Source organism: Heloderma suspectum, chromosome 13 (genome assembly GCF_057233095.1).
Source record: "Heloderma suspectum isolate Gila_16-S chromosome 13, 16-S_ref, whole genome shotgun sequence".
NCBI classification, from domain to species: domain Eukaryota; kingdom Metazoa; phylum Chordata; class Lepidosauria; order Squamata; family Helodermatidae; genus Heloderma; species Heloderma suspectum.
In genome coordinates this window covers 17,865,971-17,887,641 of record NC_139470.1, presented here as the reverse complement: position 1 = coordinate 17,887,641, position 21,671 = coordinate 17,865,971, and the positions used below count along the sequence as shown (strand labels likewise).

At 46.8% G+C, this 21,671-nt stretch overlaps 1 protein-coding gene and 1 long non-coding RNA gene across 10 annotated transcripts in view; one reads left to right on the top strand and one right to left on the bottom strand.

Annotated features, from left to right (window-relative positions):
- Positions 1-2,153, bottom strand: part of LOC146336109 (uncharacterized) — a 38,941-nt gene extending 36,788 nt beyond the window's left edge. The window contains exon 1 of the long non-coding RNA XR_014785723.1: positions 2,025-2,153. This is a non-coding gene — a long non-coding RNA (uncharacterized LOC146336109). The remainder of the gene's footprint in view (positions 1-2,024) is intronic.
- The window catches only part of HIC2 (HIC ZBTB transcriptional repressor 2), a 142,890-nt gene continuing 122,270 nt past the window's right edge, over positions 1,052-21,671 (top strand). For 2 of the 9 annotated variants that reach the window (XM_084819637.1, XM_084819628.1), the window contains exon 1: positions 1,052-1,452. The gene's annotated coding sequence lies outside the window, so the exon portion shown is untranslated. The other 7 variants (XM_084819633.1, XM_084819630.1, XM_084819632.1 and 4 more) reach the window with 6 other exon arrangements.

Here is a 21,671-nt window from a genome sequence, read left to right as displayed (position 1 = left end):
CTTACTTCTGAGTAGACCTGTATAGAGTTGGCAGTTAAGGTGTTTTTTTGGTGTGGCTACCTATGCCCTTTATAAGCACTTTATGCAATTAGGCTGCAATCCCACATAGCTGAGAGAATCAAGCCCCATTGCCCTTTAGTGGGATTTACTTCTGAGTAGACCGAGCCCTGTTTATTCCCTCGTTCGTTCGTTCGTTCACTCTTGGCGGCGCGGGGGACGGGGGGACGGAGAGAAAAGGATGCAGACCTCATCCTGGAAAACCTTTCACTGACACCCCTCCCGAGTGCTGATCGCTAGTGCGATCTTGAAAACCGGGCGCTACCCCCCCCAATAATCCACTGATGCCATTCACCATCCACAGCCTTTTGAAAAACTTTTTGAAACTTGTGACTCTGCGAAGTCGCGCACGCCCCAAGAGTAGTAGCCAATGTTAGTCCTACATAGCGGAGACCCACTGAAGTGAATGAGACTTCAGTGAGTCACAACTACCTTAACTCCCGTTCATTTCAATGGGTCTACTCTACGTAGGGCTAAAACTGGGAACTACCTCAAGCTCCAAAATCCGGCGTACAACACAACCGACTGCTTTCCGGGGACACACGCGCAATCATTCCACGGACCCGCGTCCATTCGCCCACGGCCTCAGCCTCTTGCAACTGGAGGGTCGGGGCGCGGGCATTGCGGAGGGGACACCAAGGGATCCGAGGGCGGTAGCCAGCGTCAGCCCTACTTAGAGTAGACCCATTGGGGAAAAAAGACTTCAGAGTCATGGGACTAGCTGAAGCGCCGTTCTTTTCAACGGGTACCCTCGAAGCAGGGCGAATGTGGGCTACGACCCCGAGGCAAACTGCTCAAATACCTCCGCGCTGCCTTTCCTTTGCGCGCAGGGGACGCGCGCGGGGGAGCCGGCGCGCGCGGGTGCGCAGACACCCCAGCGCTGCCTCCGCGGAGGGGTGTGCGGTTGGCCCAGGCCGGCGCGCGTGTGAGTGTGAAAAAGGGCTGCATGCACCGATCCCGCTCTCGCAAGGCGCATCGCCAAAGCAAAAGCCGTTATTGCTGCGCTCAACTTCCATGCGCAAAAGAGGGAGCGGGGCTCATCGCGCACTCCTCCTTTCGCCGCTGTTGCATGCCTTTCTTTCTCTTCCCCCCATCTCTCCCTCTTCCTCCCTTCTCTCTCTCTCCCTCTCTCTTTTCCTTTTTCCCATTTTGGCTTCTATTCAAATGTGGGTCAGGGGTGAGCGACTCCCAACGTCAGACGCTTACAAGATGGCGCTGAGAGCAAGGCGGTGAGATGGGAACGGCGCTGCTATAAGCCGGGGCGACCAGGGGCAGGAGAGCCGGGCCCGGGGCGCCAGGGGAGGAGGAAGAGGCGGGCGAGGGGCAAACCCAGCCAGCCCCCCACCCCACCCCCAAGAGAGGAACCGACTCTTGCAAAACCATGCAATTCAAACGGTAAGCGGCGCCGCTGCCTCCTTACAAAGCGGGGAGCTGGACGCGCGCCCGGCAGGGGGTGTGTATGTGTGGACGCGCGCACGCGTGTGTGTGTGTGTGTATGCGCGCGCGCGCATCCAGCCAACGGGCCGGGGAGAGCAGCTGCTTCTCCCGCGGCCCGGCTTGGCACTGCATGCAAAGCTGCCCCCCTTGTCTCTCTCTCTCTCTCTCTCCCCCCACCTCCTCGAGTTCTCCGTCAGTGTGTCTTTTCTCCGAGTCCCCATTCTGCGGGAGCCAACGCACAAAGGAAGGGGAGGCATGGGGGGGGGGGTGCGCGCGCGTGTTTTTAAACGTGCTTTACGCGTTTCCGAAGCAGACTCGCGCTGGCCTGCGCGGCGACTCCCACTTTTTTTTTTTTTGGCCTTTCCAGCGTGGCAGCCAAATAAATAAATAAACGACAACAAAACGGCCCGGCGCGTCATGCGGACTAGAAGATTCGCGTGGCTTTTGTTGTCTTCGGTTGCGGCTCTTTCCCCCTTGAATCGTGGGTGTGTGCGCCTCTGTGCAAGGCATATAATAATTAAATATCCTACCACGAATCGAGCTGCTCTGAAAACTTTGGGTTTCTCTCTCTCTCTCTCTCTCTCTCTCTCTCTCTGTCTTTTCCTTCCTCTCCTCTTTGTGTGTGCGTGTGTGTGTTTTGCATTGCCCTGCCTGCCCTACTGCTGAGCCGATGCCTCCCGGGGGGAGGAGGGGGGGAGGAGGAGGAGGAGGAGGAGGGGGCGGGGTAGAAGAGGGGGGGCATTAGGAAAGCTACTGCAGCTGCTGCCGCTGCGTTGGAGAAGCCATGCAAGAAGGGAGGGGATCCCCCCCGATACAAGGTACTCCCTTTCCCTGTTCCTCATTGACTGCTGGTTTGGGGAGGCAGTTGCAGCTAAGTAATTATTTGGCGTGTGTTGTGGGGTGCGGGGGGGGGGCGTTCCGTTTTGCACGGGCTTGTGTTTGTGGTACTAGAAGGCAAAGCGCCTCCCCGGCTTCCCCCACTCCGGCAGGGCAGTGGCTCCCGGTGGCGACTTTCCTCCTCCCCCCCCCCCCGTCTCCTTCCCGAGGCGGTCCGTGGAGCCCCCATCTATGGCGACTGAAAGGTGACCCATCCCCACGACCTCTCTTTCCTCCTCGGGCCGCGCACCGTGCCCCCCCTTTTCAAGCTGCGTTCGAACTTTTGCCACATCTCTTTTCTCTCCTCCCCCCCATCTCCATTGAGATCGAAGAGACACTGTCTCTACGGGGCGTTGTTAATAGCTGGGGGCTTTTGTTGCCGCTGTGAGATTCAAAGGGACTAGAAACAGAGGGCTTCCCATGTAAAACCTTGGGGTCTCCCCCAGCTGCATTCTCCTTGCGCCCTAACGCCCACCCCTTTTCCTGTGTTTTTGAAAGAATACCTTTCTGGAATCTCTAGATGATGGTACTATTGATACTGATTATTATTGTTTCTAGTATAATTATTATTATTAATGTGGTGCCTAAGAATACTTTTCACACATTCAGAGAATGCTTTGCTTTCATGCGGCTCTCCTACTCCTTCTTTGAACTGAATTCCCCCCCCCCACCACTCCATCTTCATGAACAAATGCACTAAGTAAGGAAATATTATATGTATGTATGTATGTATGTATCTGTGCCTGCATGTGCATGTTCTACAGATACCTAAAACAAAAGGAAGCCCAAACTTTTTGAATTTTAATCTGAAGGTTTGCATCTGTAGTATGCTGTTGCCAGGGAAATTGTATTTGGTGTGTCGTGTGTGTGTGTGTGTGTGTGTGTGTGTGTGTGTTTAGTCACTTTGGTTGATATTTGATGAATGAAATGTTCTTCTGCATGGGGAGCCTTTACTGGTCTCTAACTAGAGGGCTGGCTGATATTTACAAGTGAAAACGACCCCATTGTGTTTTTTGCTGGGCAGGGTTCCTGTGATCTCCTTTGGGTATCCTGGTTTAGAGAGCCCTCGATTTGTGAAGGGGAGAAGGAAGAGGTTAGACATATTCTGATTTTAAAGTTCTTCTAGGTCGATGTGGGCACACCAGGGAGGCCAAAAAGGGGGGGGGGGTCTCATTCTCACCACCGCCACCCTCTCCTCCTCCAGCACAGCACAGTTTCCTTCTTTATCAGTCCTGCCAGCTGGTTTCTTCTTGTTTAGTCATTTTACCAAGGGTGACTGTTGTGTCATTGGCTTGGAGGGTGGGGGAGCAGCTATTAACTTTGCATTTAAAATTCTGTTCTTTTACATTTTAAAATTCCTATAAAACCTTAAAAAAAGAGAGAGAGAGAGAGAATTTGGTACGCTGAACCCGGCTGTCACTTCTACCTACTGCGTGAGGAGTTTCGTTTTGTGTCTTGCTATTCAAAGGGAAGGTATATTTTTGAATTTCTACATAATGAAATCTGTTGGAAAATCCGATGTATGTGCAGTTGGTGCTGTTGGTCTGGAACACATGGTGGGCATGAACGGGGTGGGGTCAAAAAGTGGAGGGGGCGAAATCCTTTCGTGAACTCAACTCTATTCTGGCCAGAAAGCAAATTTTATAAAGTGCACGCCATGTCATTAGAATGGCGATATTCGCACAAACCACGACCCCCAAAACGAAGGGGTGGGAAGAAAGAAGGAACTTATTTTGAACAAAGATCTGTGTGTGTGGTTTTTCAGACTCAAGCTTCAGCTTTTAGGGCAGTTGTTCAGGCAGGAGCCATAAATGGCTGTTTAGGATTCTGCTGTTGCCGTTCTGCGTGCCATCAGTGACGTACAAGGAAAAAAGCTGACTTATTTTTACAATTGTCAGTAGCTTGTTTTGTGCCTCCCCAACCATGATACACCATAATCCTGAAAGCGCTGGGATCAATTAATTGCGTGGCACCTAATACTCTAGTCTGAGCTATTTAAACCAGGCCAACATCTGAAGTCAAAAGTGGAATACAAGGTTTCTACTCCGTTCCTATTTCTGTGGGCATAAATCCTGTTGACTTCAGTGGAGATCTACATACGGATATTGTCTGGGTGCAGGATTGGAGCCTTTTTCAAAAAACAAACAAAACCCCAGAGGGTTGCCAGCTGCCTCAGTCATATCATCTCGCCAACTATGGTTCAAAAATAAATTTGACAATAAACCCCTCTACATTTGTTTCATATTCTCTAGGGCATAAATGTCTTGTTTCGTTGGGGTCTAAAGTGCATTCCTCATGCATGCGTGCACACAAGAGACGGCATCTTAAGATGTGGCCGCGCGCGCTCATTTCTTTAAAAAGTAGCTTCAGAAATTGTCTTTAGGTGCATCAGCAGCCCTGTGTGCACAAGAGGTGCTGATGCAAAGAAATGCTTGCCTGTGCACCTACATTTAAAACTGTGTTTGCATGCTGTTTAGGAAGGGTTGTGCACGTGCCAAAATAAGGGCAAGTGTTCTCTTGACAGTCTCTGAAGTGCATGTCATCCTTTCTGCGTGACAGTCACATTTTGAGGTGAATACGCACCCACCTTTTAAAACTAGAAGTAACCTTAGGAACAAGTGTACTTAGGCCTCTAGGAAGTGGGTGGCATCGTGATGTGCACCAGTGCGCCCCTGGACACCTTTCTTAATGTACACCAATGTGCTCTACCCCTCCTTTTCTTTTTTTAAAAGTTAACACATTTTCTTACTAGCCGTTTCTGTTTCTGTGAAAGAGGTTTCTATTGGTGCTGAAAATCTGGGTTCAAAGCAGGAGTTTAGTGTGTTGAGGCTCAGACTCCACCTCTGCCTTGTAGTCAGTCTTTTGGGCAGGTTACTTGTCCTTTGCCACACCTCCCATGGCAGCCATTTTGTGGCAGTGCCCCAGACAGTTGCTCAGTCTGGCTTGAAGGTCTCAAGACGTAAACTGTTTTAAACTTACTGTGCACGTGTGTTTTTTAAAAGGCGCTCCTAAAGGGAATGGTAAACGGTAAAACACGAGCCTTGAGTGCTTATTTAGACAGGCTACTGTACTGAATTTCTTGTGGTAAAAAGTGTGCTTCAAGACTGCCTGAAGCACTTTTGCTATCATGTGATGAGGTTTAGCAAGCTAGTCCTGGATTGTTGAGCAGAAGAAATGGTGTGATAAGGAGGCCGTAGTCTTGGGAGGTGGATGGGTGCTACTTTAATTGTTTCCTTAAGCTGGAATGGATTTACACCTAACTCTTGGCTGTTGCAGTTCTAGTGTTCCCCTAAAGCGCTGACAAAATCTTGGACGGGAAATGTGCCACCAAGGTGAGGAGATTTGGGGAAAACTGGTTGTAACAAAGCTAGTTGGAACGTAAATTCCCCATTCGCAGAGGTGAAAGTGGGGGGAGCGTTAAAACGCATGTATCTTTGTTCAACTGTTAAGGTGGGAAAGGGCCCGTCGGAGCTGATGGATGCTGCGTTCTGTTTTTTTTTTTTTTCTTTTTTGGCAAAATCGGGATTTGAGTGCATGTTGGCAGATGGCTCCTTCAAATGCTGCGGCGTGTTGATTGGCAGGGCATCTTCTCAGCTTAACGAAAAATGGACCTTGTTGCCATATTGGAAGAGAGACATCCCCCCACCCTTCAACTTCGTTCCTACGGTTTGTAGCCTGACTCTGGCCCTCTTAAAAAAAAAAAAGGTGGGGGTTGGTCTTGGCTAGCAGTCTCCAATTTAAATGTAGTGCTTCTGGTTTTAGCCACCACTAAAAGCCATTGCCTCTGAGAGCGCCTTCGTTTCAACAACTCAGCAGCAGATGTTGTCTTGGAAAAGGTGGGGGGGGGAGGCGGAAACGAATTGCATTTGTGATTCAGCCATTATGTGGGCTGTGACAGTCTAAGCTCAATAGGGTCTGAAGGAGTGGGGGAGGGGCCAGAGAGAGAGAGAGAGAGAGAGAGAGGGTGGGGGGTTGCATTTCACCATCGCTGGACATGCCTGCCCTGTTCGGCTTTGCGAAAAATTAACTGGGCTCAGCTGTTGAATTGCTTACCGAAGAATCCAAGCCGGGCTATAAAGCTGGAAGACTTTTTTTAAAAAATGCCAAAACCTTTTCCCAGTCCTTGGCTTGGCCAAAGGGGAAAGATGACACGTAATGCCACTTTGTTCTAAAAGAGGTTTAAAATTGTCTCTTGGAGCTGTGCAAAAGCCAGTATATTGTCATAGGAAGACGAAGGCTTGATTCCAACCATGCAGGGGGCAGTTATTTTTCTTTTTAAACAAATGTGATCTGTCCCAGTTTCCTGCCCGCCTGCCTGCCTTCTTGAGGGCGGGAGGGGGGAAGTGTAATCATGTGTGTGAGCGGTTTCATCCACAGCGGTTGCATGGTTGTGATCTCTTGCGTCTCGGAATGTACACTGGGTGTTGTGGAAGTTTCCGCGGCTTAGATCTGTGATTGCCGGCTGGTTGGAAGTTGCTCCCTTTCAGACAGATGTGGGAGCAGCTCCGGCTGAATTCTGTCCTAGTTGGACTAGACGCCAAACAGGCTTGTTGTGATGTGAACGTTCTTATATGGTCTCAGGTCGCCTACACAAATCTGATGCCACAAGAAAATGCATGACTCCCCCCCCCCCCCGCTTTAAGGTGCCAAAGCATCTTCTATTGCCTTGCTTCTATGGGCAAATATGGCTATCCTTCTGGAATTTCGAATGCATCAGATATTTCATGTGGCTGTACTGCAGTTACTATGGTAAAGATTCTCTTGTAATGTGTGGTATTAATGATATGTCCTAGTCTCTCCCCCCACACCTCTCTCTTTGCTTTAAGCTCCTGTTTAGAATCTCAGAGGTTCCCAGAAGCCGTACATGTTCCTAAGAAAGCTGACCCATCAGAACCTAAAGCATCATGTGGAACGCTGGGTATTGGCTTCACATCGAATGTGCTAAGGCATCTTTCCCCAACTTGGTGCCCTCCAGATGTGTTGGACTACAACTCCCATAATCTACCAGCCAGTATAGCTGCAGGGCACTCCCATAGTTCCCCAGCCAGCATCTGGCAGGCACCAGACTGGGGAAAGGTAACTTAGTGCTACTTATCCAGACTTATAAGAATCGGTTACACTGTGATGAGCAATAAAGTTTCTTCTTGTGGTGCTGGGCTCTGGCAGACCAAGGGAGAAGAGAAGCAAAAGTCCAGTTTTGTGTCTCGGGTGCAATTTTGTTTTGCTTTTTTAAAAAAGCAGCTGTTAGAATTACAGCGCCAATCTGTACCTGCGGTGACAGGTGGGAGAAATGTTCGTGTTGCTTTATCTGTGTTTGGATGGAGGCCCAGTGTTGGCTGCAAACTGCAATCCGGGATTAATCTCCACATAGTGTTTTCTTTCTATATATCAGATTTCTCATTTTGTTAATAACCGATGCTGAGCTGGCCGCTTGAAGTCAGCTGTTCCAGAGGAGAAGTGTGGAGAGAGCCCTGAGGTGCGTGTGTGTTCTGCATTATTGAAACGGCAGCTCTTCTATGGTCCAGGAGCTTGTATGGTTTGACCCCGGGACTGGGTGTTGTTTTTTTTTTATACTGGTGGTGAGCTCTTGGAAAAGGAATTAACTTGATGGAGACGTTGGTTTCGGTTTCTTATTTGGCAGGTGGAGGGTGGCAGGAGGAAAGAAGAAGAGGCTCGCTCACTTTTGCAGAAAGGGTGGGGCACATCAGAGCATGTGTCTGACAACCATTATGGGAAGGTATCCTTGATTCCCTATCATTTGAGTACTAAAGCAGTTTGGCTTTCACAGTACATATAAATGTACATATATATGTACATATTTACAAATGTACATATACAAATATGTATATGTACAAATATGTACAGTACATATTTGGCTTTTCACAGTACAATAAATACAAACGTATTTATTTGTGACGTATCTTGCCTTTTCCACCAGGGTGCCCACGGTGGCTTACACGGTCTCGCCCCTCCCCATTTTACCCTCACAGCAACATCCCTGTGAGGTAGGTTAGGCTGAGAATTGGCGACTGGCCCAAAGTCATCTGGTGAGCTTCATGGCCAAGTGGGGACTTGAACCCAGGTCTCCGGAGTCCTAGTCCAACATCTAAGCACTGCACTACACTGGCTCTCCATTTCTTGTGTTTAGGATTTTTGGGGTAGTGGTGGGGAAATGTCTGACCTTATATGAAGCTGGCACCAGAGCATATTTACATGCCCCCTTAATTCTGCAGATGTTGCATTCAGTGCAGCCTCTCTCTCTTGGCCTTGAGAATGAAAGAGAAGAAAGGCCAATCCTCAGACATCATCATTATTGTTGTTGTTGTTGTTGTTACTTACATTTCTATACCACCCCACAGCCAAAGCTCTCTGGGCGGTTTACAGAAGATAAAATGTTAAAATACAATATGCAAAGTTAAAAAGCCATTTACATAAAAGCACACAGACAATATACACAAACAGCGTAAAACTAGCAGTTAAGGATGACCACTTTTCTGTCATCCCACCCCAGTTTTAATTTAATGTTTTAGTTTTAAGTGATCTTCTGTGGCCACCCCCAGCTTCCACTCCCAAACACGTGTCAATAAAAATATGATGTTTCTGACACTTGCCGAGTATTCAGAGCATTGTGAATACATTGTCTTTGGAATCCTAACGGCAGTTAAGCCAAGATTGTTACTGCCCATGCTTCAGATCCAGTGGTGTGCGTGCACGCACATGCACAGAGGAGTCAACTGAGAAAACTGTGTCTAGTGAGTGTGGGAAGCTGCCTTTACACCAGGGGTGCAGAACATCAAGCCTCCCCAAATCTGGGGTCCCAGTCTGGCCTTCCAGGGCTTCCCAGGTGGCCATGCCTTCTTCCCCGACTTCGCCCTCTTTCCCCCAAGTGCCAATTGTTTGGTGGTTTCCCAGTTTTTGCACAGTTTTCCCCCTGTTCTAAAAGGTTGAAACACCTTTCCTAAGGCTTAGTTCCTGGCAGTGAGAGCTTTAAGCTCAAAGATGCTGGTCTGTGTTCTTTTTGGCTCTGCCCCTTTTGCCTTTTGCCCTGCCCGCTGCTGGATGTGGCCCCTGAGAGCTTCTCTGAAGTGGAATTTGAAAAGCGGTTCTGCACCCCTGATTTATACCACACCAGACTGTGATCCTTCTAGGCAGAGCTGGCAGGGATTGAAGCTGTGGTGCGTATGGAACCCATGTGCCCTGCCACTGAGCGATGGCCCCTCTCCCCCATGGATTTATGGCAAGCCTGAGCCTTGCAGCTCATTGCGACTGCATCAGGTTGCTTGAAACGTCTCATCGGTTAGAATTGCCTGATGGCTTCCATGCCACTTTGCCTCTCTGCTTAGCTCCTACATACTCGCAGACACCAGTTCTTCTCCTGCTCCTGCACTCTCCTTCTTGACTTGGTTTCAGAAGCAGCAGTTAAAGACTCGTGACCCCCCGTCCTTCCTGGTCAGCAGTTCCATTGGTGTTGCAACCTTCTCTTTGGGAAAGCCCCGAGCCTTGACCGGTCAGCCTGTAGGCGTGTTCACGAGAAGTTGTGTAAAATAAACCTGCCAAGATCATACTGCCCTTACACAAATCTCTGGCTTGACCACGCTTAGAATATTGTGTTCAGTTCACCACATCTATAAAAGGGCACTGTAGAGTTGGAAAAAGTGCAGAACGGGACAACTGAAATGATCAAGGGGCTGGAGAACTCCACTGTGAGGACAGGTTACAAAATCCGGGATTGTTTAGCTTTGAGAAAAGGTGAGTGAGGGGAGACATGAGGCGTGCAAAATTATGTATGGTGTGGAGAAAGTGGATAAGGAGACATTTTTCCACCCTGTCTCATAAAACTAGAACCTGGAGTCATCCCATGAAGTTGATTGGTGGGAGATTCAGGAAGGACGGACTTCTTCACACAGTGCAGAGTTAAACGATGGAGTTCACTTCCACAAGGCCACTGCTTTGGATGGCTTTCAAACGGGATTGGACAAATTCCTGGAGGTGAAGCTATCAGTGGCTGCTAATCCTATCTCTAGTATCAGAGGCAGTATGCCTGTGTACACCAGTTTCTGAGGAACATGGGCGGGAGGGTGCTGTTGCGCCCATGTCCTGCTTGTGGGTTTCCCGTGGGCAGCTGGTTGGCCGCTGTGTGAGCAGAATGCTGGACTAGATGGACCCTTCTGTGATCCAGCAGGGCTCTTCTTGTGTTCTTAACTTAGGGCTAAACCACACACCCATTTTGAGAAGCATGGTGGTAAGGGACTGAGACTGTTACAGGTCTAGCTTACATGAGCCAAAGGGGAGGGGCCGTAGCTCAGTGGCAGAGCCCCTGCTTTGCGTGTAGAAGGTCCCAGGTTTGATCCCCGGCTTCTCCGGGTAGAGCTAGGAAAGAATTCTGCCTGAAACCCTGAAGAGCTGCTACCCATCAGCGTTCACGAAACTGGCCTAGATGGACAAAGGGTCTGACTTGGCTTAAGGCAGCTTCATATGTTTCTAAGGGCACAATCCTCTGGTCGCTAGATAGCAGCTAGACGGCCACAGGTTTGGTCAGTATCTGGGAACCGACCTCAGAACTCGCGCTCTGAGGTCATTTCCTGGAGAACTGCCTCCCCAGCCCCTCCCCTGCCACCTCGTGGGTAGTGCAGATCTGGCCTCTTAAGAGCAGCACAGAGCAGGCCAGAAGGGGGCAGAGAGTGCGGAAGTGCCGGTCTGACACTTCCTGTGTGTCGTCTGGCCTCCCCACCCCGCGCTCCAGCGTCCCATGGCTAGACAGCCTGAAATCGGCTGTCTAGCCACAAACGCAGGGCAGCTGGAGCGGGAAGAGAGGATCCCCTCTGCGCTCTTCCCTCCATGCGTTGGATAGGCGGTTGCCTCCGAGTTCGGAGGCGGCTGCCTATCCCAGTAGGATTGCTCCCGAAATGTGTCAGAGTTTTGAGTTACACCAGATAGAATGGCAACAATTGCTTGTCTGTAGAGAGATCAGAATTGTTGATCTCAGCCTGTGTCTTTGGCTGCTGTACACGCAGAAGCGTCATTTGACCTGCAAGGGGCTTCAAGTTGCTGTAATGTCCCAAGACCTGAAGGACTCGCTCTGTTTGACTTGAGATTACAGCCACTGGGCCATTGTCTTCTGAGGAAGCTCTTCCGGCATGCTAGTGTGATACGAAACTAGGCCTGTCAGCATTGTCTTGGAGCCAGACAAAGACCACCTATACAGTTTGCTGCTCACCTAGGGAGATTGGTGGTTGCCCCAGGTGGATACCTCCTTGTGGTTGGCTTTCTCTAACTCAGTACCCTATGGATGTGTTGAACTCCATCTCACCATGCTACAGTTCCTAGGGTGGGGAGATAGTACATGGTATTATGACTGGGAATATGATTGGGATTAATTAATTAACATTTATATACTGCCTTGTTTACTAAAAAGCGATCAAGGTGGTGAACAACAATTTACAAATAAAACTGTAGTAATTATTTCATATCTATGCCACCCAATAGCCAAAGCTGTCTAGGCGGTTTACAAAAATTAAAACCACAAAGTGCAGCATGAAACAATATGAAATATGAAAGCTGAAAACCACAGGATAACTGTACAACCAGAGTAAAACTTAGCAGCAGTGCAGAGATTTCAAATGCAGATTTAAAACAACGAAGCCAAGTGACTAGGAAGTTAAAATGCTAAAATACACGGAGAATAAAAGAGTCTTCACCGGGGGCTGGAAGGAGTACCATGAGGTGCCAGGCGAACCTCTCTAGGGAGCTCATTCCCAGCCGGGGTGCCACAGCAGAAAAGGCCCTCTTCCTGGTAGCCACCCGCCTCACTTCTTTTGGCAGGATGTGTTTGTTTTTGTCTTACTGCTGCCTTTCCCATTCCTCATCTTCAGAATTTACGGAGAGGCTGATGGATGGGCCCACATTTTGTGGCTTTTTTGTTTGCTTGTTTTGTTTTGTGATTGGCTTTCTCTAACCCAGTACCCTATAGATGTGTTGAACCACATCTCCCATCATTCCCAAAGTGGCCCTGTGACTTCATTAACTGTTGTCTGCCCTCCCCCCTTCCCCAGGAAACTGGTAAAGTCAGGGCAGAAAGCCTGTCAGTTTCATCAGCCTGGATTCCTTTATCCCTTCAAAAGAGTGTGTGTTCGCATCAACACTGGGGCACATGTTAATATAGTAAAACATTTAAAAAATAACGGGGGCGGGGGAGAACCTGACTAGTCTTTTCCCTTGATGTTTACTTATAAGGCTGTAAATGGCTTGGGGCCGAAATGCTTGTTAGGGTGACTCTCAGGTAAATACCAGCTCTGGCCTTTGGGGTTCTTTTGATGAGTCGGTTGAGGTTTCCCCCCCCCAGCAATTATGTATCATTTTGCTGCTGGTTTGGTTTTGATGACTGTTTAGAGTTTTATAGTATTGTTTTATTAGTGCTGTGCTTTGTCTTGTTATTTTTATTTGTAAACGGTTCTGATTTCTTAGGAAGGGCAGTATATAAACCTGTTTTGGGGTTCCTCCCTTTGATTTTATTCTATTCTTGTGTGCTTCTGCAAACCTCGGGTTTCTCACACGCCTGCTGATGACTCTCCCCTGGTGTGGGGGCCCTTTAGCCCTTTGCTTCCCACTGTGTTCCTGATCGAGACGAGGCCTCCGGTTCCTGTAATTTGCTGCTTTTTTGTGTTGGCTGGGAAGAGAGGTCCCCTTCCTTCTGCAGTCAGCATGGAAACCGAGGAGGAGAGACCCTGCAGGCTGGATGGGAATTCTTCAGGGGCCGTATCCAGGCTGGAGGTTCTCAGTCTCTGGTCTAAAGGCACATGAAGCAGCAAGTCTGGGTCTGGTCTGTGTTTGTATGAGCGACCGCTTGGGAGGTCACTCTAGGCAGTATCCAACGCTATGCTACCGCTAATGTAAATTCCATTGCGCAAGCGTAAATGACCTCTAGCTCAGTGCCAATTAGGGATGGGCGAACCCTCAGTGTCCAGGCTGGGGGCAGGGGGGGAGCACTGTGGGGCAATCCGGGCTGCTTGGGGCCCCTGGATTTCCCTAGAGCCTTGGTGCATCCACCAGACTTCACAGGGTTCTCTGTATTTCTGAAAGCTTCAATAGCACGTGAAATCTGAGGACACACAGGTAAGCGGGGGCCAGTGTGCTGTGGACTCCGGAGGTCGAATTCCTGGGAATTTGGCCTCATTTGTCTCCGCAGCAGATTTCTCCAGCATCCCTAGTGCCGATAGCATTTGCTGGTGTCATGGGTTTCCCTGGAAAAAGTTGCACCAGCAAGTGCTATTGGGATTCTGCTAGAGGTCATGTACCTAGCGCAATGTAGTCTGTGTTACCAGTAGTGCCCCATTGGATTCTGCCCATTGAGCAGTGGAGGCTGGTGGCGCTGATTTTGGAGAGGCTGTGAATCCATTTTGGGTTTCAGTCAGAACCAGCCAGTACCCCAAAGGATCTATCCAAGGTGCTGAAACATAGCCCCCAAAGAGGTTCAGGACCTTGGATAGCTCCTTGAGAGTTCTGACTGCGTCTGACTGAAACCCAGAATGGATTCACAGCCTTACTGAAATCAGAGTCACCAGCCTCCACTGCCATTGAGCCTTATGATGGAAGAAATGGGAAGGACAGAAATACTATAAAAGAAAGCTCTGCAAACAGTCATGCAAACATTTCTATGACGTTTTGTCGGTGTGGTGGAGTGCTTAGAGCTGCCTTCCCCAACCTGGTGCCCTGCAGACGTTTTGGACTTCAGTTCCCGTCAGCCCCAGCAAAGGATGCCCTGGAATGCCGGGAGCTGTTGTCCAAAACAATCTGGAGGCTGCCAGGTTGGGTAAGGTTGGATTGGAGTGTTGCAGACTTGGGTTCAAATCTCTGTTCAGCCATGAAGCTCATAGGGTAGCCTTGGACTACTGATGCCATTTCTGTCTTTCACAGTCCAATTTACTTCACATGTGCAATTGTGAAGATAAAATGGGGCGTGGGGGAGAACCATGTATGATGCCTTGAGTTTTTTGGACAAAAGGTGAGACACAAATAAAATTTTACCCAGCTTGAGTAGATTTATGGGATGTCTGTATGATAATGATGACTTCCCATAGTTAAAACGTCATTGCCTTCTGGCCTGTTGTTTTGAGAGAGAGAATAATTTATGCCACCCACTTTTCCTGGAAATCCCCCCTCCCCCCACATCTGTCCCTTTTCTGAACCTTCATGAGGAGCAGCCTATTTGTCTCTTGTTTGTGTGCATTTTTCCCCCTGCTGTGCTCTGGTGCCAATGTACGGTGTGACTCAAAGCATTCAGAAATTCTTGGAAAAGAGTTTCCTTTTGCTCGAGGTCAAAACCGTATTGGCAGTGAATCGGGCACTGCTGTTTTTGCCAGCCTGTTTCAGGAAACTCATAGCATAGTTTTGATGTGTGCAGCACGTGGGGATGTACGGATTTTGTTAAACTCGTCCCGTCTGTGTTTCGTGGATTGTCAGGTGTTTTTCTTCTGTCCGCTCATTGACAGAACTGGGTTTTTTTAACCAGAAATTCATTCTGCTTGCACTAATATGCATTAGCACATTTGTGCCAGTGTGCATTAGCGCTAAAGCATACTTGTGCTAATGTGAACTAGTGCAAATCTCCCCCAAATTGAAAACCCAGTTCTAGATGTCCGTGGAATCCATGTGACTCAGAAAAAGCTGCAGACTCATAAGAATCCGAACTCATTTGAATCCGTTGCAGATTTCTCCAGCATCCCTAGCAGTAAGCCCTGTGAGGTGGTATAGGGGGTTGCAAGTGCCAATCTTCTGAGGAGTCGATAGGTTTTTAAAGGGGATGAGGTTGTGCCCATGGAAGCGGCTGCCTTGGGTTTGCCATGCTGGGCTGTATTCAGCTTGTTTTGGATGGGGTAGGGATGCATGAGAAATTAGTTGGGTCCAAATTTTTATGCAGAAGTTCCTGATTTACATCTCACAAATGTATATGCACACTGGAATGCACTCGCATGCCGCAATCTGCACTTTTCCAAATTTCGCAATGCAATTCGCAACTGAAAAAATGCACACAGAAATGTATATGTTAGGGAAAAGTATTCACCAAAACCATGACATTTGGGGAACATCGCTTGCAAAAAGTACACGCGCTCTGAAAAATCAGTTCAAAAACTAATATATTAGAAGAAACGTACACAAATAATGCAGACTATTTATTTATTTGCCAGTTCCTAAGCTGATGCATCAGTGGGCTGAAACAAATGTATGGTTGGGAAAATGAAAAACCGAGCAGACCTGAAATTGACTGATTTTTGCTCTTCCAGGGTGTTTTCCAAATTCAGCTCTGTTGCTAGAGCCCAAGCAAACTTGGAGACATGAAGCAGAGCTTTTACCAACTAGGGCCAGTTCCCCAACTCAGTGACTTCTCCTGAACAGGTCAAGTCCGGCCGTGGAGATCTATGCTCTGGTCACCTCCGAATTGGATTACTGCAGCGTGTTATATGCAGGTCTGCCTTTGAAAATAATTCACAAGCTCCCTTTAATATAAATACGTCTGCTGGAGTTTTGACTCTTTCCTCTAGCTCTGCTCATATCACACCAGTCTTAAAAGCACATTGCTGGTTGTCTGTTGAGTCCAATTCAAGGTGCTGGTATTTTATTTTTACTGCTTGAAACAGCTTGGGACCCAAGTACCCAAAGAAACACTTTTTTCAGGGTTTCCTCAGATTGTCACCCCCCACCCCCTGACCGTCAATTGTTTGGTGGTTTCCTGGCTGTTGTGCTATTTTATTCTCCATTCTGACACCAACATCTTTTAGTTGCCAGGCATTTAAAAAAAAAGAAAAAAGATTCAGTTCACCCTAGCATTTTGAATTTGGCTGGCTGAGTGCCCTTGATATTTTCAGATGCCTTTTCTGCTGCTTTGTAGTGATTTTATTGTATGGTTTTTAATACCTGAGCTACCCTGAGGACTTTCTGTTGCGGGGTGGTGTATAAATACCATAAATAAGTACAATAAAACTTAAGTGCATGACGTTGTGCTTGTGTTTCTATGTATTGTTGGAAAACAATCCTGAAACATTTCAATGAAGGACAGTATATAAATATAGTAAATAAAAACCTGTCCACTGTCATACTCCCCAGAGTTTTGTAGCTTGATTTGATCTCTTTCCCAGTTTTTGTAAATGCTCGAGGTTTATTGTAGTTCATGCTCGGCTTCCGCACTTCACAGATTCTGTTGTGGAGAACACAATTTCTTACCCAACCACCCACTGAGGTTTGTGGCTGAACAGCAATTTAAATATACGCCTGGTGCACGGTGGCTTTCGTGAGCTGGTGATTGGCTCCTTGATCTTTCCATGTAATTATCTGATCTTTTAAAATGGCCAGTCGCCGCTGTCGTAACAGCCTTCTCAGTTAATTACGTAGGTTAATTATGCCTTGTGTAAAATAAGTAGTTCTTTCAGCAAAATCCACTGCAGGAATCCTGGCTTTCCATTCCTTTGTTTTATCTTGAGAAGCAGATTTCTATGGAGAAATTCGACTTTCAGATTGAATTTGGTCTAGCTGTGGTTGCCTTTTCATTTGTTTTTTTGCCAGTTCTTCGCTTTAAAGGTGATAAGTGTTTTCGTGCATGCGTGTTATGCTCAGGGTCATGCTCCTCATGGGTTTTGTTGTTCTTAAGATTTCATTAACTGTTAGTGGAGGTTGCGGAGTTAAAATGGTTTGAGAATGAGGATCGTTTTAGTGCAAAAGGGTTAAAATTTGTGAAAGCAGATAGATGGTTTGGCGCAGAAGATATCATGACACTGCGTGAGAGCTGATGGCAAGAATGCACGGTGCTCATTTACGGCTCATAAAAAGGTTTGTTGAAAGTACAGTCGGTTCTTGGTGTAATCGGTTAGCTAACACAAAAGGCCCAAAGCTATAGTTAGTGGTGCTTCTCTACTGGTGGTTGTACAGTCTACTCTTTTTTTATTATTATTATTTAAGTTCAGAAATGAAAATGCCTGCTTGTAAGCAAAGGTAGTATCAGAGGGGTTGTAATTAATACTGTGGCTTTTCCTGAAAATTTTGAAATGGAAAATGCTGTGGACAAAGTTCCAGAAAATTTTTCCCTGTGTAAGTTATGTTCTGTAATTTGCATTGGGGGGAAAAAAGAGTTAGCATTTCAATTGTACTTTTAGTTAGTAAACAACACTCCCCCCCCCCCCCCCGGCACCATGTAAATTCTTTGTCCCAGTACACAGCAAGTATTCGACTTCAAATATTTGAGGGCAAAAATAAAAGCACACTAAATGTGATTTAAATGTTATAATATGTAGACTTTTTTTTTTGGAATGCTTGTAAAAGTTTAAAGACTTCCCTTACATTATTTAAATTCAAGGAAAATAACAAAGGTACTGAAAAGTGTTGACACACTAATAAATCTTAGCAACCCAAAGAACTGTGCATAATATGCTGACAACTATTCATCTATTTCAAGAGTTCAGCTCTTTTCCAGTGAGATTGTTCAGGCATCTTTAGTTTCACTATCACTACTTTTCAGTTCCGTTTCACACTGAGACATATATGTATTTCACTGACATATAGGTATTCTTTCACATACTTGCTAGGGATAATTATCTGAAAAGCATTAATTGTAATTTTGAAACTGCCAAACCTGGTATAGTATTTCCAGCTGGTGTCCATCCATTGTTACTAATGAACTTAGGAAATGGAAAATTTTCCACAGAAACATAAAGTACTGGAAACTTTTCTGTGGAAACTTTTCTGGCCCATATCACTGTAATATACGCACATCCCCTCCCCATGAATTTTTCCATCCCAAAACACTAGAACCATATGTTCAAAATCTCCAGTGTCACATGATTGTGAGGGGTTGAAGTCATGAGGTTTTCAACCTGTAAAATAAAAATGAAAGTTGAACTGAGGCACAGTAACACTATACTTTGCTCTTCGCCCTCATCAGTATAAAAGGGATATTCTTACCCCCCCACCCGATGTATGAGAATTTGGTAGCAGATCCTTGCGTCGAAATGTAGCCTGGACTTCTGCATGTGGAAATATCCTCTTCTTCAGACTTCCTAATATAATATTGGCTCTACTTTCTAGGCCTGATGTAAATAACTACGGAAATAATATGCGTTGACAGGAGCATGCTGCTTCTTGATTACAACCTTGCTGGCTTCCGATGCGTTTTCAGGCTAAATTAAAAGTGCAAGCGATAACCTTTAAAGCCCTAAACAGCTTAGGGCCAGAACTGTCTGTTCAAATGCAGAGATCTCTGGAGAAGTTCTCCTATGTGTCTTCCCAACAGTTGATGTAGTGGCCATGTCCAAGCTTTGCATCTCCCTGCCTTGTCCCCTCGCTGATAACATTTTGGCCTTACCCTGGAACTGTCCTCTTTCTGCAGGCTGTGGGTGTGTAAGTCAGGGGTGGGCGGAAAGTAGATCTCCAGATGTTCTGGACTTCCATCTCCCAGCATTCTTGAGCATTGGCCATGCTGGCAGGGACTTCTAGGATTTGAAGTTCAAAATATCTGGAGATCTACCTTCTACCATGCCTAAATTGTAAGTTTTTATGTTCTCTGGATGTCTGTGAGTTTCTGTTTTTAGAAAAGTTCTCACTGTCTTTATAGTTGTTGCCTGTTTTTTAAAAAAAATGTCAACATTTCTGTTGCCTCTGAGTGTGCTCAGTCTTCATTGGGCTGTTCTTTGGTGTGCCCCCCCACCATTCTGTGTACTTCTGTTAGCTTTCGGGTTCCCCCAAGCCAGCTGTTCCCCCCCTCTTGTGTGTACATGGTAGTGTTTGAGCTACATGATAATCTACACTTGGAGAATGGCTTTGCTAGTACTGTATGGGTGGTTCCCATAAGAATGTGAGCATGGCCAGGCGTCTCGATAACCGACCTTTCCAAAGAAAACTTTTGAGAGTGCTTTGTAAACAGGAATAGGCTCTGAGCTGCCCTGGCCATCTCTGTTTTACTTGTGTAGAAACATACTTCCGCACAGGTTAATTATGTGACTTCCAGAGGTCATGCGACCAATCAATTAATGCAACTGGGAAGAGAAATGGGTCTTGTCACCCAACCAGAATGTACAATTGTGGGCTAAAACTGGAATGTATACTGCAGCCTTCCCCCTGCCCCAAAACCGGGTGCCATTCTGGCTGGGGATGATTGGAGCTGTAGTCTTAACACATCAGGAGGGCACTAGGTTGGAGAAGGTTGACGTGCCAGCAGATCGCAGTGTCGCATGTATGAGAAGCAGGTAGTTGCTGCTGGAAAGTTTTAAGTTCCATCTTTGATAGGCTGTTCTCCCTTCCAGGGCCTTATGGGTTGGATCCAGCAGTTCTCTGCCTCCAATGGAAAGTCTGTTTTGATTGACGGAAGGGAGTCTTTGGATCCAGCTGTTTGTATTTTTTGATGGACCTGACAGAAGGGCAGAAGGCTCTGCTCTTCTTCTTCTTTGCCTAGTTGGCACAACCTTCGGTTAGTACATGCTGATGTCGATGTGAGTTGACGTTGGTTTTTCTTTCTCATTGCATCTGCTGGCTTTGTCTTGATACGGTCTTTGAAAGGATGTTTGAACCCATGATGTGAATGAGGTTGCCACTGGAATGCATGTCGTTGTTTTCCCAGCACATCCAGGTCCAGTGAAAACTCTTCCTTGAAAGGAAGGGGGACTCTTATTCCACATAAATGCATTTAGAGGGGCTGCAGCTCAGTGGTAGAGCCCCTGCTTGGCATGCAGAAGTTCCTGGGTTCGATCCTTGTCATTTCTAGGTAGGGCTGGAAAAACTCCTGCCTGATACCCTGGAGAGCTGCTGCTAGTCAGTGTCAACAATACTGGGCTAGATTGTGCAATGGTCTGACTCAGTATAAGGCAGCTTCCTATGTTCTTACGGAGTGGCAGCCTTTTGTGAAGTGATGGAGAGGTTGTTGACAGTCCATTCTGGAACAAAATGAAAGACGTTGCTGAAAGTTCAGGGGCCAGCAGAAGAAGGCAGGAAAGAAAAATGGATTCATTCCAAAGGTGTGGTTCCTCTGCTTTTCTGAGAAGTCAAGGAGCTTTATAGGGAACGGGTCCTATCTCATCATTCATGCCTAAGGTCCCAGGTTCAAATCCTATCATCTCCAGTTAAAATGGCCAGGTAGCCAATATAGGGAAGACCCTTCTTTGCTTGAGATCCACTGCTGGTCAGAGCAGATCAGAGGTGCTGAACCTTAGGCCTGTGAGTCAAATTTGGCCCACCTGGGTCCAGCCCTCTAGGTTTCCCCAACCATTGATCATTTGGTGGTTTCACAGCTTTGTGTCCCCCCTCCCCTATTCTAAAGCCTCTCCTAAGGCTTAGTTGCTTGGTGCAAGCCTTAAGTGAAAATATGATGGTATTTTTGTTTGTTTTTTGGTCCCACCCCCTTTGCCTTTTACTCCACCCCTTTACCTTTGGCCCCACCCTCTGCTAGAATGTGGCCCCCGAGAGCTTTTCCAAAATGGAATTCAGCCCTCGGGCTGAAAGAGGTTTAGCACACCAGGAGCAGACAATACTGGGCAGGCTGGACACATAGCCTGACCTGGTGTAAAGTAGCTGCCAATGTTTCTTTCTGCACTCTGGTTAATGCAGAGGTGTGCACATGTGGCTAGAAAGATATTGCCCTGACGAGGTGCTGCTGCTGAGTTGTAGTTGCTACAGTGATGATGAAAGGGGGTGGCAACAAGTATTTTTTAAACTCACACATGGGTAGAAAAATGTGTGGAAAAGAAAATGCAAATTACTCTGTTCTAATTCATCCTTTGTGGAGCCTGAATATCAGTGATGTGATAAAAAGGAACATTCAGTTTTTTCATTGATTGGGACTTGATTTAGCATGCTTGTTGGGTTTGTATTTAGTAAATGGTATTTTGTGTTTCTTTTCCATGCTGTATCTCATAATTTTGGCTGCTGGGAAAAAGATGAACTAAATATTTGGTTAGTGGAGGGGGGAGAATCAATTAAGCACTTACAGTGCAATTATATTTACTCAAAAGTAAGTATCAGTGAGTTCAGTAGGGCTTGCTTCAAAATAAACATGTATCAGGTTGCTACACTTCATGTGGTTTACATTTTATAGGCAATCAAATTCAAAGCTTTACTTGGAAGTTATTTTTATTGCAATAGCTGTCAATATTTATAAAACATGAGTATTTAGTAACATGCACTTGGTTTAAAATTTCAGGGGGGAAAGCATCAAAAGGTATTAACATACTGACTTTACTATGTCCCAAAGAGCTGTGCAAGAGACTTCCTAAGTATAATCATCTGAAAACTAAGTAACAGTTTTGAAGCTGCCCAGTTTCAAAAGT